This window comes from Loxodonta africana, chromosome 14 (assembly GCF_030014295.1).
Source record: "Loxodonta africana isolate mLoxAfr1 chromosome 14, mLoxAfr1.hap2, whole genome shotgun sequence".
NCBI classification, from domain to species: Eukaryota; Metazoa; Chordata; class Mammalia; order Proboscidea; family Elephantidae; genus Loxodonta; species Loxodonta africana.
In genome coordinates this window covers 36,715,931-36,733,857 of record NC_087355.1, presented here as the reverse complement: position 1 = coordinate 36,733,857, position 17,927 = coordinate 36,715,931, and positions in this window count along the sequence as shown.

The following is a 17,927-nucleotide window of genomic DNA, read 5'->3' as shown; positions in this document are numbered from 1 at the left end:
AGGAACATGGCAAACCATGTGCTAGCTTTTAAAGCTACTGCCAGAAAGTAAAACATTTTATTGACTTGACCAAGCTACATGGCCAAGTCTGACATTGATGAGATCAGAAAGTATAATCTTTCCCCTGGGAGGGGCAATTAATATTTGAGAACAATAATACAATCTACCTGAATTACATAAGTTTTTTTCATAATATGTTTCTACAATAGTCAATGTAACTGTAATGTGAAAGCCAAAGGGAAAATTAGTGTGTGGGCTCTGGAGTCAAATTACCCTCATATTCCCACCCTGCCATGTAATACAAGTAACTTACCTCATCTCTCAGATTCAGCTTTCTCTCTGTAAAATTACGATGAAAATAAACCTATTCTATGAAAGTAAGTAGAGTTGAAAAGAGACAAAGTATATAAACCCTTAGGAGGGGTTCTGTTATGCAGTAAGAGCTTAATAAATATGGCCTATCATTATTACTTGGTGTTTTATAGCATTGGTATTCATACTAGTATTATTGAAATATTGCTTTACACACATAACCATTTGATAAAGTAATAGTACTTGTTCTCTCATTTCATCTGCAGCTTGAATCACTTTTGCAATTGTTAAGTAAAAGTGGTGAGAAGAAAATCTTAAAGCTAATGGAGCTCCCCAAAAAATCTTAAATATGAGACAGGAATATTCAGTAATGTCCCCAAGAAACAATCTGATATTCATCATATATTTCTGTTTGGAAAATTTTGAATTTCAGTTAAAGTCTTTCATACTCTTATTATTGAATTCTATATTCACACACCTACAGAAAAAGAGATGCAATTACTGCATTTTTACGCAAAGGCAACGTGCACCTTGAGGTATTTTTGTAAGTGTGCTATACTAATTTTTTTTACGGTTACTTGGTAGAGGATTGACGTGGCAGTGCTTGTCCAGGTGCCTCATGGGAAGAGGGCATGCCAAACACAGAAGTTGCACTTTATTTTAGTAAAAATATGGTAAACAAGTATACAAGGAGCATGCTTTCTATGTAATCCAAGGATTCTCTAGATGGTACAAACAGTTAATACTCTCAGCTGCCAACTGAAAGGTTGGAGGTTCGAGAACACCCACAGGCACCTTGGACAAAAGGCCTGGTGATCTACTTCTGAAAAATCAGCCATTAAAAACTCTAAGGAGCAGAGCTCTACTCTGGGGTCGCCATGAGTCAGAATCAACTCCACTGCAGCTGGTGGTTATACAATAAGAATGATGGAGCTGTATTACATTACAATAGATTAAAAAAACAAGTTAATTGTGTATCCAAAAATTATTTATCCCAGCATTTTATTTTTCTGATTCAGCCAAGATGTAGCACTGTATCGATAAGGAGGTCATCATATCTGTAGGAAGACTTCATAATGCTTACAAAAACAAAGATAATGCTTTTCATTTCCGCATTAAAATCTTCAAAATACTATAGGCAATCTTAAATGATTTTTAAGATATGAGAAGGCACAGTATTTAACCTGCAAATCTCTTCAGAGTCCAGCCTAGGATCATCATCCTGGAATGACAACATCATAGGTGCCAACAGCCAGACAAATCCAAATGGCTGGATACTATTTTCCGGTAGAGCCATATGGATGGTCTAAAATCTAACAAGACAGTAACTGCACTAGCCAGCTATATTTTCATGACAATGAAACCTATTTTACACAAATCCTTCCTTTTAAACAATTGTTTAAATAATCATTAAGGTTAATTTGCTTAATCTCTTGAGAATATTAGTATACAGTATGTTTAAAAAGGATATTTGCCTGGTGTATGAGTTCAGGAAATAACTCAAGCCCAAAACAAAAAAACCCACCAAGATTAGTGACTTATTTGGTACATCGATCAAATGAACCAGAAAGCTGCCAAATTCCCACTTTAATCTGAGTTTCATGTATTTAATTTTTTTCATTCTGGGTAGCAGTTTAATTCTGTGTGTATATGTAATCTCAGCACTGGTTATGTATTTTCTTTTGAAGTCTATCTTATCATTTTCTGGGAAAATTTTAAAGGACCAGGCAAAAATAGCACTATAATACCACACTTTACCAGATGACAACAGCATCTTTTAAAAATGAATCACTTTTTCAAAATGGAGTGAATTATGTAGATAATAGTTCAATAATCCTCATAACTAATGTGTAAATTTAGGAAGTATTTGAATAATACCCTTCACTTAACAGGCAGAGAAAGTGAAACAAAACAAAAGACCTGCACAAAGTCGTTTAGGAAACTAATTGCAAAGCCTCACCTTCACTTGCATGATTTAGAGCTTGGTTGTATATTTAACTCACCTCTTCTAAGTCTCTTTTTTTAGTGTGAGTACAGTTACTATATGATGAAAATGGAGAGAGATGTTCCAGGTGCAATTCAAATTATGATATTGCAAGACCATAGTCTACAATATACTGCAAGTTCACTATGCTTATCCAGCACCTGACCTTGAGGGGTCATAATTGGTAGAACAATGGAATTAGGATTAAAAGTTAATTGTATTGATAAGCTAGTCCATAGTATTTATTCAGAAGGTCAGTTTTGTTTCCCTTATGATTAACCAATATTTTAATGTATTTATTTGATTCATAATGACTTATTTCTACAGTTAATTTAAGAAACTGATACATGAATATATGTATGTATGTATATAAATTGGATGTGGAATTTAGGGAAAGATCTTAAGAATTTTGAACACAACATTTATAGTGAAGCCAAAATATAGAAGAAATATGTGCAAAAAATGAACAGATGTGCCCTACTTTCAGTCTCGTGCTATCAGTTGTCAGAAGCCACTGAGATCAAATGGGGAATCAGCAGTTTCTCTAGATCATTTGCCTTACCTAAGTTGACCCAGCTGAAAATAAAAACATGCAGTATAACAAAATAATTGGGGACAGGGATTTTTAATAATATTATATTTCAAAATTCTTGTATTTCTTTCATTTGCAGAATTTTACTTGGAGAGAGGAACTACATAATATCTAAAGTATAGGGAATATATTTCATAAATGAGCACATAAATTCAGACCATGTTTGAAGAATCTTTCATAGAATGCATTCTTACCTCAAGACTGTAAGAACACCAAGCCTCAACTTTTACATACTGATGTCACTTTCAGGACTAAGGTATGCCTGACCCAGCCTTGGTGTTTTCAATTGCCTCATATGCATGCAAAAGCTAGACAATGAATAAAGAACACCGAAGGAGAATTAAAGCCTTTGAATTATGGTGTTGGTGAAGAATATGGAGTATACCATGGACTGCCAGAAGAATGAACAAATCTGTCTTAGAAGAAATACAGAACACCAAAGACACAGGATAATTACGAGTCTAAGAGACAGAAAGGACCAAATAAACCAGAGACTACATCAGCCTGAGACCAGAACTAGATGGTGGCTGGCCACAACCGATGACTGCCCTGACAAGGAACTCAAGAGAGAACCCCTGAGGGAGCAGGAGAGCAGTGGGATGCAGACCCCAAATTCTCATAAAAAGACCAGACTTAACGGTCAGACTGGGACTGGAGGGGCCCTGGAGGCCATGGTCCCCAGACCTTCTGTTAGCCCAGGACAGGAACCATTCCCAAAGCCAACTCTTCAGACAGGGATTGGACTGGAATACGGGAAGGAAAATGACACTGGTGAAGAACGAGCTTCTTGGCTTAAGTAGACAAATGAGACTACATCGGCACCTCCTGTCTGGAGCGGGGATGAGAGACTAGAGGTGGCCGGAAGCTACCCAAATGGACAGGAGGAGAGAGAGTGGAGAGAAGAACTGTGCTATCTCATTAAAGGGAGAGCAATTAGGAGTACATGGCAAGGTGTATGTAAATTTTTGTATGAAAGACTGACCTGATTTGTAAACTTTCACTTAAAGCACAATAAAAATTAGTTTAAAAAAAAAGAAAGAAAGAAATACAGCCAGAGTGCTCCTTGGAAGCAAGGATGGCAAGACTTCATCTCATGTACTCAGGACATGTGTTATCAGGAGGGACCAGTCCTTGGAGAAGGACAACATGCTTACTAAAGTAGAGGGTCAGCAAAAAAGAGGAAGACCCTCAATAAAATGCACTGATGCAGTGGCTGCAACAACGGGTTCAAACATAACAACCAGCAATTATAAGGATGGCTCAGAACCAGGTAGTGTCTTATTACGTTGTACGTAGGGTCACTATGAGTCAGAACAGACTCGATGACACATAACACCAACAACATCAATCTTTCTCTATGTTATTATCCTACACTATTAATTGATTTTAAATTTTTAATTATGCTTGATTCATTCAGTCATCAAAATATATCAGGGATCTACTATGTGCAAGTCTCTGTCAGGCATTCAGTAAATATTTTTATAGAAGCGAAGACAATTCCTAAGTTAGTTCATTTGTTTGAGAGAATATTTTCAAATTCAGTTCAATTCCATGAGAATCCATTGAGTACCTTGTATGTGCAAAAAGCCCTTTCATAAGTTCTGGGGAAAGAAGCAAAGATGGGAAAGCCATGTTCCCTGTTCTCACATTAATTTTCACTAAACTGATATGTTGAATAAAACTTCTAGACCTGTGTGAACCTTTTCTCTCAACACCCTCCAGCAGATACTTTCATGGTTATCTACTACAACAGTGTGGTGGCAAAGGAAGCCCCGTATGCTGAAGTACAAAAAAAGGACATAAGCACAAAATCTAGAATCTACTAGAAAGGTACATATGAAACAAAATTTTGGCTTGTTAATTTCTCTTCAACATTTTATTCCAAAAATTTGGTCAATATTCAAGAGTCCGTCTATGTCTGAGTACCATTACAAAACCTCTCCCTTCATCAGCAATCACTTATATTTCATGTATAAAATACATTACTAAATATAGCTATAAGTGTGTCAAAACAAGCCAGAACCAATTCTACAGCAACTGGAAAAACAACTGTTGAGAGACAACAGTGTACATAAAAAAATGTACAGTGTACATAGTGCTTATTAAACATTATTTCTAACTTTCATACAATCTTTCAAGGTAAATATGATTTTACAGAGGAGAAAACTGCGGCTCAGAGATAATTAGTAATTTGACCAGGTGAAACAGCAGAAGTAGTCAAGCCAGGTTTCTGTTCTCTCATCTGATGACTACAAACCTCGTGCCCTTTTCACTAGTCCAGGTCCCTACGCTTAAGCACTGCACTGTCCAATGGAGTAGCTAGTCATTACGTGGCTGTTGAACACTTGAAATGTGGCTAGTCCAAATTGAGATGTGCTGTAAATGTAAAACACATACTGGATTTCAAAGACAATGCAAAAAAAAAAAGTAACATATCTAAATAATTTTTGTATTGGTTACATCCTGAAATACTATTTCAAAATATTGAATAAATATTTCAAATAAATGCTTCAAAGTATTTCACATAATATTTTGACTGGATTGGATTAAAGAGACTGTATTTTAAAAATTTATCTGACCTGTTTCTTTTTTTGATATGGTTACTAGAAAATTCTAAATTTGTGTATGTGACTCCTATTTGTATCTTGCATTGCAGTTCTATTGGATAGCAATGCTTTAGAAAGCGCTGTGAATTCTTATTCAGTATGTTTCATGTTGCCTTTTATTTTTCTTTATTTACTCTTTTTTTCCCCTAAAAAATGTGATGTCATACCTATTTTCTAATCCATGGAGTTCTTCAGATATTACTCAGACAAAATCAATGTGGTCATTAACAAGAAGAAGAAAACTTTTATTGGACTCAACAGTGAAGTCTCTTTTCCTTGAGCACTGGGATTAGAGGGTTTGCACAGCTTGCTGAGTGCTCCTGAAAAGCTTTTTGGCTACTGTAGAATTTTATTGCTGCCTGAATGGAATTTAAGTGCTTTCAAACTGGAGCCAATACTGACCTTCTATTTTGTATTATTTCCACAGTTGTCAAGTGTATGGGGAAATAGCTAATGAAAATGTTATCACCATTGTAAAGTGGTTGGTGCAGATGGGTTGAAAAGTAAGGGAGCTGAAGTTTCAACGATGAGAACTTTAACTCAATCTCCTGTGGGGTGATGAAAGAAGCACTGCAAATTGTCATTAAACGTTAGACCTGCCAAAATTATTTTTATTCTGAAAGAATGTTTATTGTATCCACTCTTTATCTCCAGCACCCTCTCTCCCTGTGGCCCTTGCCTTCTGTAGGCCTCCTTACCTAGCCTAACGGCACACAAGTATCTGTCTGAACCCATTCAAAATTTCCCTCCCTTTCCCTTTAATCCCAACTACTTAGGCAAAAATTCATCAAAATAACAATTTAAAAAGGAAAAAGAAAAGAGAAGCAAAACTTTCAGTCTAATTTATCTTCTCTGATTTCTACATTAGAACATACTTGACCTTTAACTTTTCTTGAGCTCATTTCTGACTTAGTCTATCACTTCAAAGTTCCTTTGTAAATTTCCTCTTTTTTTTTTTTTTCTTCTCTTCCCCTATTAGCTGGGGAAATGATGCTGGCAAGAATCTGAACTGATTGAGAGCATAAACCATCAAACCCAAACCAAACCCACTGCCATCAAGTCAATCCTGACTCCTAGCGACCCTATAGGACAGAGTAGAACTGCACCATAGTTTCCAAGGAGCTCCTGGCAGATTCGAACTGCAGGCCTCTTAGTTAGCAGCTGTAGCACTTAACCACTATGCCATCAGTATTGCCAGCATAAACCACAGCCACAGGAAAAACAGACTTGGGAGAATTACAACAGACCTAACAGATCTTGTCTGGACCCTGATACTAACAAAGCAAATATAAAAAGACTTTCTCATCCAGTCAATGAAATCTGTTTATGACCTGGATGTTAAGAATTATTGTTAGGTGTCATCGCTGGAGTTCATTATAATACTGTTTTTTTAATTCTTAAATTTTATTAAAAAATACTCTACATTTTAAAAAATTATTCTATTTTATATTTTTACTCTCTCTGTATGAGAGTGCCCATTTCTTCTCACTTCAACGTTTAAAAAAAAAATTTTTTTTAATTTGGTTAATCTGACAAAAGGAAATAGCATATATTTACTGTTTTAGTTTTAATTTGCATTTCTTCAATTTTTAGTGACATTACGCATCCCTCAAATGTTTATTTTACATTTGTACTTCCTCTTTTATGAATTTCCTGTTTATATTATTGGCCACTTGTAAAACTGAGTGGTTTGTCTTTTCTGCCTGTGAAGTAACATGCCTAAAGTCAAACAGCTAGTCAGCTCCAGAGCCTGGCTTTGAACCCATCCCCAGACTCTTTTCTAATGGACCATGTGGCCTTCAGATCTCCAGCTTCACAACGGCAATTGGTTTCTTCCCATTCCGAATTTTTTCCCCAGTATAATGGATTTGATATTATTTAATGCCTGTACCCATCCTAGGAGCCCTGGTGGGGCAGTGGTTAAAGTGCTTGGCTGCTAACCAAAAGGTCGGTGGTTTGAACCCACCATCCACTCCACAGGAAGAAGATGTGGCAGTCTGCTTCTGATCTGTAAAGATTACAGCCTTGAAAGCCCTCTGGGGTAGTTCTATACTGTCCTATGTGGTAGCTCTGAGTTGGAATCGACTTGGCAGCACTCAACAACTGCAGACTGTGCTAGGAGGGGTATAAAACAAACAAACAAACAATAAAAAAAAAAATCTGTTGCCATCAAGTGAATTCCAACTCCTAGCTACCACATAGAACACAGTAGAACTGCCCCATGGGGTTTCCAAGGCTGTAATCTTTACTGAAGTACGTCGCCAGACCTTTTCTCCCGCTGAGCAGCTGGTGGGTTTGAACAGCTGAAAATAATAAGAGCACATAAAATCTGGAAGTTTACCGTTGGCTTCCAGGCCTAATAACAATGGTCAATTTTTTAATTTAGTTTCTAAAATTATGGTTCTGATTAGCGAAGATTCGGAGACATATGTTACCCTACAAATTTGGGAGCCCTATTTTTCTCTGCTTATTAGGCCTCGAACCATGTAGATCCCGTTACCTTTCTCCAGCTGTAATCCTCCTGATCTGCAAAAAAATTGATTGGATATAATTTCCCTTGAAGATGCCTTGTGCCAGCCTTGACCAGCCCTTTAAGCTGAGTTGACTAGTGCACATGTCAGAACTCTGTTTTTGTTGTTGCTAGTTGCCATCGAGTCGATCCTCACGCATGGCAACCTCACGTGTGCAGAGTAAAATTGCTACCTCAGATTTTCAAGGCTGTGACCTTTCTGAAGCAGATTGCCAGGCCTGTCTTCCTAGGTACCCCTGGGTGAGCTCCAACTGCCAATCTTTCAGCTGGTAGTCAAGGGCTTCTTTTATTCCTTGTCTTTTCTCTATAAGCCTCAAATCCTTCTAAGGTGCTGGGTGAACTCTGGGCTTCGTCAAATAATAGGTATTAAGAGAGTAGCTCCTTTTATTTATATGTTTCTATCCATTTACTCTTTCATTCAACATCCAGTAAACATTATGAATTCTTGTCCTATACCCTCAACTAACTGCTTAAAATAGAGTGACAACCAGAATACAGTCCCCTGCCCTTCAGGATCAGGTAGGTTGCTTCCAACTACCACCAGTGCTAAATGGAACCACACACTCATTTAAACATTTCTCTCAAATAGATCAAGTGAGTGGTCTCAGCACTGTGATTAACACTAAAAGGGAAAATCAACTGAAATAAAGTTTATCCCCAAATAGTTTTTTCTTCAAGGAATACAATTAATTTCTCATGAGATTTCCAGCATTTCCTGTTCTCAGTCGAGTTTGAAATAACTTGAACTCAGATGACCCAATGTATTCTCATTTTGTCTGTCTTAGATCAGAATAAGCAAAAGGACAAATGGGGGAGGGGGGGAAGCATATTTACTCACATTTGTTCCAATCTAAAGAAATGTTGAGGGTACATTTTTCTTTATTCAAAAGCAGCTCTTTCCTTTTTGTTAGGTAACTGAGTTATACTATATTTAGGACTCCAAAAAGGAGAAAAATCATTTCTAGAGCTTTTGATTTACAGGTTATTGTTTGCAGGTGGTTTTAAGAGTATTTTTAACCGCCCATTATATTTCATTAAGGACTGTGTCCCTGGTTTTCATGGTAACATTCAAACTGAGTGTAGGTGCAATCAGAGAGTGATTGCATTAATAGGCAGTTTGGCATTTCTGTTGAATATGAAGCTGGCCTAATATTTTTAAATAATTGAGCTATTTTTTAAGTCCTCATTCCTTAATGGATACATTTAATATCAGGTGTCTCCTGTATGAAATGAGTAATAAAACCCACTTTTCTTGAAATTTAAAGCAGTTTCAAAGACACCGAAAGATATTCTGGTCATATCTTTTATAAAGATCTTGTGAATAACTACTTTAAGCAAGTACTCAGAAAGTACTTCTTAAACAACAGTGTTACACGCTTTACAAGGAAGAGGGATGGGAAGGAGATGTATGAGCAGATGAAAAATAAGTAGATTCTTGCCCCCAAGGAACTTAACAGTAATTTTCAGTTTAATGATGGAATCTAGCCAATGGTTCTGTTTGGAAGGTAATTTTCACTGTGGTAACCACCATTATGTACCCTACCAAACCATGGAAGAGTAAAATAAGCAGTTGAGTGCTTCACAACAAGCCCACAGGATGCTCTTTTCCTCCATTTAGGAACTATGTGGAGTTGACTCACTGAGAAGCCAGCCACCTGTTGTACCAAATGAACTATTATCGAATCATTTCAGGAGCAAACAGAATTTGCAGCGTGTCTTGTGGTGTTTATTCAGCAAACAACTATTTTCTCCAGCTGCTCACCTAGGATTCTCATGAATTACATGGACAATGATACTTAGGAGAAAATTAAAAAGCAAAAACCAGCTGTTAGTACTAGCCAACCATGAGAAGAAACAACATTAGCAGAAGACTAGAAAGATTTAACTCAAGTTTGGAGGTTTGGATTTAACTCAGGTGTGTTGGATGTGTGTTGATGACAATCTTTGAGTGTTCAGGGCTGAGCATTTCATAATGAAAATTTGCTCAAGGAGAATTAAGACTGGAGCAGGAGCGTTATTCTCAAGGGGTCTCAGTACAAGAAAACAAGAAAAAAAAATGGGGAAAAAAATAAAAAAGCAATTTTTTAAAGTGAAACTGGAAATAACACTTAAAAACAAATTAGTTTTATAGGCAAAGTTGCTCACATCAAATTAAGTGCAATTCACTTGCTCCTCAAATGCTGGGATGTAGGGACTTCCATGTTCACTATGAGAGAGTAATGGGTATGAGGCTAGCCTTTCTGTCATAAACAAATACGAAACCGAACAAAATATACGAAGAAACTGTTTTCAGGTTAGACATAAAAAAAAAGACATAGAAGCCCTGAAAAAGGACCCTGGCGGGGCAGTGACTAAGCACTCAGCTGCTAACTGAAATGTCATCAATTTGAAACCACTAGCCCCTATTCAGGAGTGCAATAGCTCAATCTGCTTCTATTACAGCCTTGGAAACCCCATGGGGGCAGTTCTACTCTGTCCTATAGCGTCATTATGAGTCAGAATCGACTTGACGGCAATGTGTGGGAATCTTTGAAAAAGGGAAACAGCTGAGATGGTCATAAGGATTGTCCCAGTAGTTTGGCTGGAGGCATTTTTTGGAGTGTGTCATAGACAGAGCCCAAGCAGAGTGCTTAAGTCTTGCTAAGCTGAACAGGCTGCTGAAGAGGCAGGTATTTGTGGGTACAATACTGAAGAAGAAGGAGCTGTGTAGAGATGGAACTTAAAAAAATTGAATAGAAATCCCCTGAAGTCTTTGGCCAAATAATAAACTATGCATGTGCAGGGTATGACTCTATAAAGCATGACACAGACAGCTACTTGGGAGCTCTGAGCTGAAGGCAGATTGTAGAGGCCATACAGTACTGGGAGACATTGGAGTTTTTCCCATCCAGAATGGAGAAACCTCAGTAAACGCAGCGATATTAAAGATTTGAACACCACCAACCAACTTGACCTAACTGACGTTTATAAAAACTACACTCAACAATGCAGAATACTTTTCAAGGTCACATGGAACAATCACCAACATAAACTACATTTTGAGTCAAAAGACAAGGCACTGGGTTTTTGTTTTAATGCATTTAAAAGGATGAAAATCAAAGAGTATACTCTCTGGCTACAATAGAAATACATTAGAAATCAATAACAAAAAGGTGTTTGGAAAACACACAAATATCTGGAAATCAAACAACACACTTCTGAATAACCCATGGGTCAAAGATAAAATCACAAAGAAAATTAGAAAAATTTTGAACTAAATGATAATGAAAACAACATATCAGAACATGTGGATACAGCTAAAACAGTGCTGAGAAGGCCATTTATATCACTAAATGCTTATATTAGAAAAGAAGAAAGGTCTAAAATCAGAGGCTTAAGTTTCCACTTTAAGCGTCTTTTAAAAAAGCCAGAGCAAATTAAACCCAAAGAAAGTAAAGAGAAGGAAATGATAAAGAGTAGAAATCAGTGAAACACAAATGAACAAATTAACAAAGCCCCCAAATTAGTTTTTTAAAGAGAGAGTAAAACTGAAAAACCTGGGGTTCCATTTGCATATTTCAATTTTTAAATGTTCAAGTAGCTTAATTTTTATCTAAGTTATATTAACAGTTTACAACTACATTGTCCCACATAAGTGTGTTGCAAATTATCAGATTTTAAATGATTTTTTTTTTATTATTAGAAGTTATTCAAGTTCATCCCTATAATGTTATTTTCAATGACACTCACTAGGATATGTTTTCATAAGAGTGAAGGGAAGGGTGTCATCTTAACTTATACTTAGAGAATTGTACATAATCATACACATACTCATGGGAATATATCACAAATTTAAACATCACTTGCCATGGTCATTGAGGTAGGAAAAAAAAAGCTAAGACCACTGAACTAGCCTGGCTAATAAAGCTCCTATGTTAGAACGTGAATGGTCAAAACAAAATTACTTGGAATAAAATCACAGAATAATGATCATAGAACTTGATCAAAGGATTGAAGAAAACCAGAGTGAAGCTCCATTGGCATTCACACCCATTCCCATGGAAGAATCCATCAGATCCCAGGCCCAAGCTTGTAAAGGTCTTTTTCTAAAAATAAACTCTGCCCTTTAAATTGAGAAGAATGTTTGGTGTTTTAGGTGGATCTTCCTACAACTTTCAGATACCAAACTTAAAAACAGTGCCAAAACTTTCATGGTAATGGAAATTAAGCAGAATCACATTTCTTAAATAAATGTTTTCTTTGCTTCCTTCCTGACAATATGACACATCTTTCTAGTTTCTTTCTTTTGAAGACCTTACTCGGCTGCAAACTAGAAAGTTGGCAGTTCGAATCCACCAGTTGCTCCTTGGAAAACCTATGGGGCCGTTTACTGTTCCTACAGGGTCACTATGAGTCGGAATCAACTCAGCGACAAAGTGTTTGGTTTGGTTTGGTTAGAGCAAGGACTTAGGTAAAATTCTTATATTCTGAAGAAATTGTCAACTTTTCTATAACTCCATGGCTACTTCCTAGAGCATATATTTATGAGCATTCATTCGACAGCAAATGTACTGTGTACCTGCCGTATGCCAGGCACTGTTCTAGGTACTTGGGCTACATCACTGTCAAAACAGATTTCCCTCATTTTGGCATTGAGTAAGAGTAATGGTTTTATAACTGATAATGTAATTGATATCACTAAGCTGTACACCTGAAAAATGCTGAATTGGCAGAAATAAATAAATTTTTAAAAGGCGAAAAAAAAAAAAGATTTCCCTCCTTGCCCCTTTTTAAGATTAATTTTTCTAAAGCAGAATTCCAATCAGTTTCTGCTAAATTAAAACAAATTCCTAGTGGTGTGATAGTAGCATATCATACAATAAGTGGCCGAGAGCTTGGCGACCAGACAACCAGGGTTCTAATTTTTATTGTGCAAACTTGGGCAAATCTCTTAGCAGCTCTCTGCTTGTTTCCTCAAGCTTGTATCCTTAGGGATAATATTAACATCCACCTCATAAGCATGAAAAAAAAAAAGAGCTAATAAATATAAAGAACTTTGTATATACCCAGCACACAGTGAACATATAATAAACATCAGCTCTTATGATATTCCAGGTTGCAATCAACACAGAACCTTCGAATTTGGAATAGCACAGTAGTTAAGAAAAAAGGCTCTGGGGTCAAGATGCCTGAGTTCACATCTTAGGTCTGCAACTTCCTAGCTTCCTTTGCGAATTCAAGCAAATTAATTCCTCTGAGCATAAATTTTCTCTAAAATTGAGAATACTAATAGTACCCATGTAATCAAGTATTGCGAGGTTTAAATGAAAGGATCAGGCATTTAAAACAGAATCTGGAACATATTAGCACTCCATAACCTGAGCCCTTCTTATAATGAAAAAAAAAATGAATATCCTCAAGGCACTCACAGTCCAGAGAGAGAGAAGGTGATGCAACAAAAAATTACAACATAAAATGCTAAGTGCTCATGTTGTTATTTTTGTGTACCGTCCAGTCAATTCTAAGTCATAGGCCTCTCTGTAAGTGCAACGGAAGACAGACTCATTTATGCGGAACGTTAGGGAAATTATCACCTAATTGATAACAGCAACAAAAAAAACCGTTGCCGTCTAGTTGATTCTGACTCATTGCGACCCTATGGAGTTAACAAAATTACATTTGCTCATGTGTGCTGCTATCACTTAATTACCTGATAGGCATAACAAATACTGAGAAAGAAGAGGGAACCCCACTAGAGAAAACAAGCATTCTCTTAATTGTTTTGATCATAAATGACTTAGATGCATCTCTTTTATTCTAGTTTTCCTAAAAGATTGTTCAACTGTGGTAATAACAGTGAATCTGGCTCTTCATAAAGGCAGGAAATATGCTTAATTAAAGATGCAAATCACAACAGCCCCCCAGTAAATGTGCTACTTTTACAGCTTGCTTCACACCTCTTCTTCCTGCACATAGTGATTCTTTGTGTATTTTTGTACTCCAGAGAAAATCATTGCCATTGCCTCAGCCTGCGTCTAAATAGGTCGCATGCACCCAATTTTCTTCTCACTCAGCAGGAACATCTGCCTACCCTGGGCCTTTCCTTCTCTCCATCTTGAACTTTTTTTTTTCTGACTCTGTCTGTTCAGGAAGATCAAAGTGCAGGCACCGCCTTTGTATGAAGATATTGGTGGGGAAATTGGGATGTGTCTTAGTTTGCTAGTGTCGCCATAATAGAAATAACACAAGTGGGTGCCTCTAAAGAACAGAAATTTATTTTCTTAAGGTTCAGGAGGCTGGAAGTTCAAATTTAGAGCTTTGTTCTAAGGGGAGGTCCTTCCTTGTCAGTAGCACTTTGAGTTCCTTGGCATTCCTCGGCATCTGTCTTCCCGCTGTGTGTCTTTCTGTGTATTCTTCTCTTGCTATAACTCAGAAGTGATTAGGTTTATGAACCCCCGCCCGCATATTATCTCATTAACATAACAAAAGTCATGCTTTCAAACAGGGTCATATTTACCCGTACTAGCTATCAGTTACCAGGGGCCGAGTCAATGCCAACTCAGGGCGACCTCATGTGTTTCAGAGTAGAACTCCTCCATAGGGTTTTCAGTGGCTGATTTTTTGGAAGTAGATCACTAGGCCTTTTTTCCAAGGAGTCGTTGGGTAGATCCAAATCCCCAGCCTTTTGGTTAGCAGCCTAATGTAGTAACCATTTCCACCAGCCCAGGACTTTTATGGGTGCAGGAGTTCAGATTTCAATTTCAGCACATATTTGATGGGGGACGGGGAACACAATTCAATCCATAATAGTATGTTAAATCAGAGAGTTTAAAATCAAAGTCATCAGAACCAAAGTAACCCTTAAACATGTTGGGGTCTTACAGTGGTGGATCAGTATTATCATTACATAAAATAATAATTGCTACACTTTGTACTATGGACTTCCTGATTAGTACAGAGTTCTGGTTAATAGAATTCTAAGCATCTGAAAATACATGACTATGCTTGATTTTTCCATTGTTCTTTAGTTTCCTTGCAGTTTTTCAGTTCAGATTTGAGTTGAAATACGTTTTCTTTACCTATTCTCTACCCTTAGAGAATGAAAAAGTTTCCAGTTACTGTCCATTTGAGTGATAAAAGACATAATATCTAATCTTACAGAAACTTACTTCTCCATAAGAAAGCAGACTAGTTTGAAGACTATGTTCCAGAAACATCTTGACAGAACTGAAAGACTACCCCACTGGGAATAATGGCCTGAACCTCAAAGAGGCAAAGATTTTCTTAAAAAGCTTAAGACTGACTGTATTTAATCATTAATAAAGAGGGGTTTTGAGAACATGCTTGTTCTTGACATTGAGAAAGACTAGATAAAAAAGAAGTTGCATGGTGATAACTTTATCATTGTATTATTTGGAGTCTGTTGGTGACAAGCCACAGGAATCACAATACTGCCTTAAAAACAAAAACCTGAAGCTAGGGAAACAGATAATGTACATGTCAGGGTAGTTATTTCCTCTCCCAGTTCTAAAAGTTGGTTTTGTAATGGAGTTGGTCTTACTTCCAGCATCTCTCTAGGGTTTCCCCTACATATTAAAATCTTTGTTTCTAGCTGTAAGGAATTAGCACTTCTCTTTACCTTAGGAAAAAATTGGGCACATTTTAGGAGTAAAGAGACATCAAAACTCCATAACAAACTTTTGGGGGTGATGAATATGTTCTTTCTCTTGATTATGGTGATGACTTCATGAATGTATACATACATCAAAATTTATCCAAGTGGACACTTTAAATGTGTACAGCTTGTTGTATGTAAATTATACCTCAATAAAGCTGTTAAAAGTGAGAACAAAAGATTATTGGCTCAATTTAGTGGCTCAGGTAATGTCACCAAGAACCAGTCTCCCTCCATGTCTCTGCCCTGCTTTTCTTTATTGGCGTCAATATCAGGGTCCTTCTGGGCATAAGAAGGAGTCCCAGCGATGCAATAGTTAATCACTCAGCTGCTAACCAATAGACCAGCAGTTTGATCTCTGCGGAAGAAAAGACCTGGCTATCTGCTCGCCTAGGAAACTTTATGGGACAGTTGTACTCTGTCCTATAGGGTCACTCTGAGCCAGAATTGATTTGATGGCACACAACAACAACATGGACATAAGACATCTTCCGGCAGCTGCAGTCCTACATCTTCTCAAGGGCAAATGTAGCGGAATTTCCATTTCCTCAGTGACCAGGCTGGTGTTCAGACATTTCAGGAGGTAGCACATGATCAAGAACCGATGGCATTGAAGGAAGAAGCCCAAACTGCACTGAAGGCACTGGAAAAAAACAAGGCTCCAGGAACTGACAGAATACCAATTGAGATGTTTCTAAAAATGGAGGCAACTCTGAAAGCACTCACTGTATGCCAAGAAATTTGGAAGACTACCTGGCCAATCGAATGGAGGAGATCCATATTTGTGTCCATTCCAAAGAAAGGCGATCCAACAGAATGAGGAAATTATCTAACAATAGCATTAATATCATACACAAGTGAAATTTTGCTGAAGATAATTTAAAAACAGTTACAGCAGTATATCGACAGGGAACTGCCAGAAATTCAAGCCGGATTCAGAAGAGGACATGGAACAAGGGATATCATTGCTAACATCAGATGGATCTCGGCTGAAAGAAAAGAATACCAGAAAGATGTTCACCTGCATCTTATTGACTGTGCAAAGGTATTTGACTGTGTGGATCATACCAAATTTCAGATAACACTGTAAAGAATGGGAATTGGAGAAAACTTAATTATGCTTGTGAGGAACCTGTACATAGACCAAGAGGTAATCGTTCAAACAGAACAAGGGGATACTGCATGGTTTAAAATCTGGAAAGGTGTGCATCAAGCTTGTATCCTTTCACCACACTTATTCAATCTGTATGCTGAGCAAATAATCTGAGAAGCCAGACTATATGAAGAAGAATGGGACATCAGGATTGGAGGAAGACTCATTAAAAACATGTGATATGCAGATGACACAACCTTGCTTTCTGCAAGCCAAGAGGACTTGAAGCACTATGGATGAAGATCGAAGACTACAGCCTTTGGTATGGATTACACCTCAACATAAAGAAAACAAAAATCTTTACAACCAGACCAATAAGCAACATAAAGGGAGAAAGACTGAAGTTGTCAAGAATTTCATTGTACTTGGATACACAATCAACACTCAAGGAAGCAGCACTTGAGAAATCAAGGGACGTGTTGCATTGGGCAAATCTGCTGCAAAAGACCTCTTTAAAGTGTTAGAAAGCGTAGAAGTCACTTTGAGGGCTAAGGTGCACCTGACCCAAGCCATGGTATTTTCAATAGCATCTTATGCATGTGAAAGCTGAACAATGAATAAGGAAGGCTGAAAAACTAATGCTTTTGAATTATGGTGTTGGCAAAGAATATTGAACTTGCCATAGATTGCCAGAACGAACAAATCTGTCTTGGAAGAAGTACAGCTAAAATTCTCCTTAGAAGTGAGGATGGCAAGACTTCGTCTCACATACTTTGGACATGTTTTCAGGAGGGACCAGTCCTTGGAAAAGGACTTCATGCTTGGCAAAGTAGAGGGGTCAGCGAAAGAGAGGGAGATCTTCAACGAGATGGATTGACAGAGTGGCTGCAACAGTGGGCTCAAACGTAATGATTGTGAGGGTGTTGCAGGACAGGGCAGTGTTTCATTTTATTGTACATAGAGTCTCTATGGGTCAGTACTGACTCGACAGCACCTAATAATGACATTGACCTGAGCTGAATTATGAGGCTTGGTTGGTAAAATGCCCCACATGACTTAGGCAGGTGACATCCTATTCCCTTAGCCTTAGAACTGAACATCAGGGAACTGGTTTTTGGTTTTATTAACATGCAAAAAAAAAAAGAAAAAATGGGAT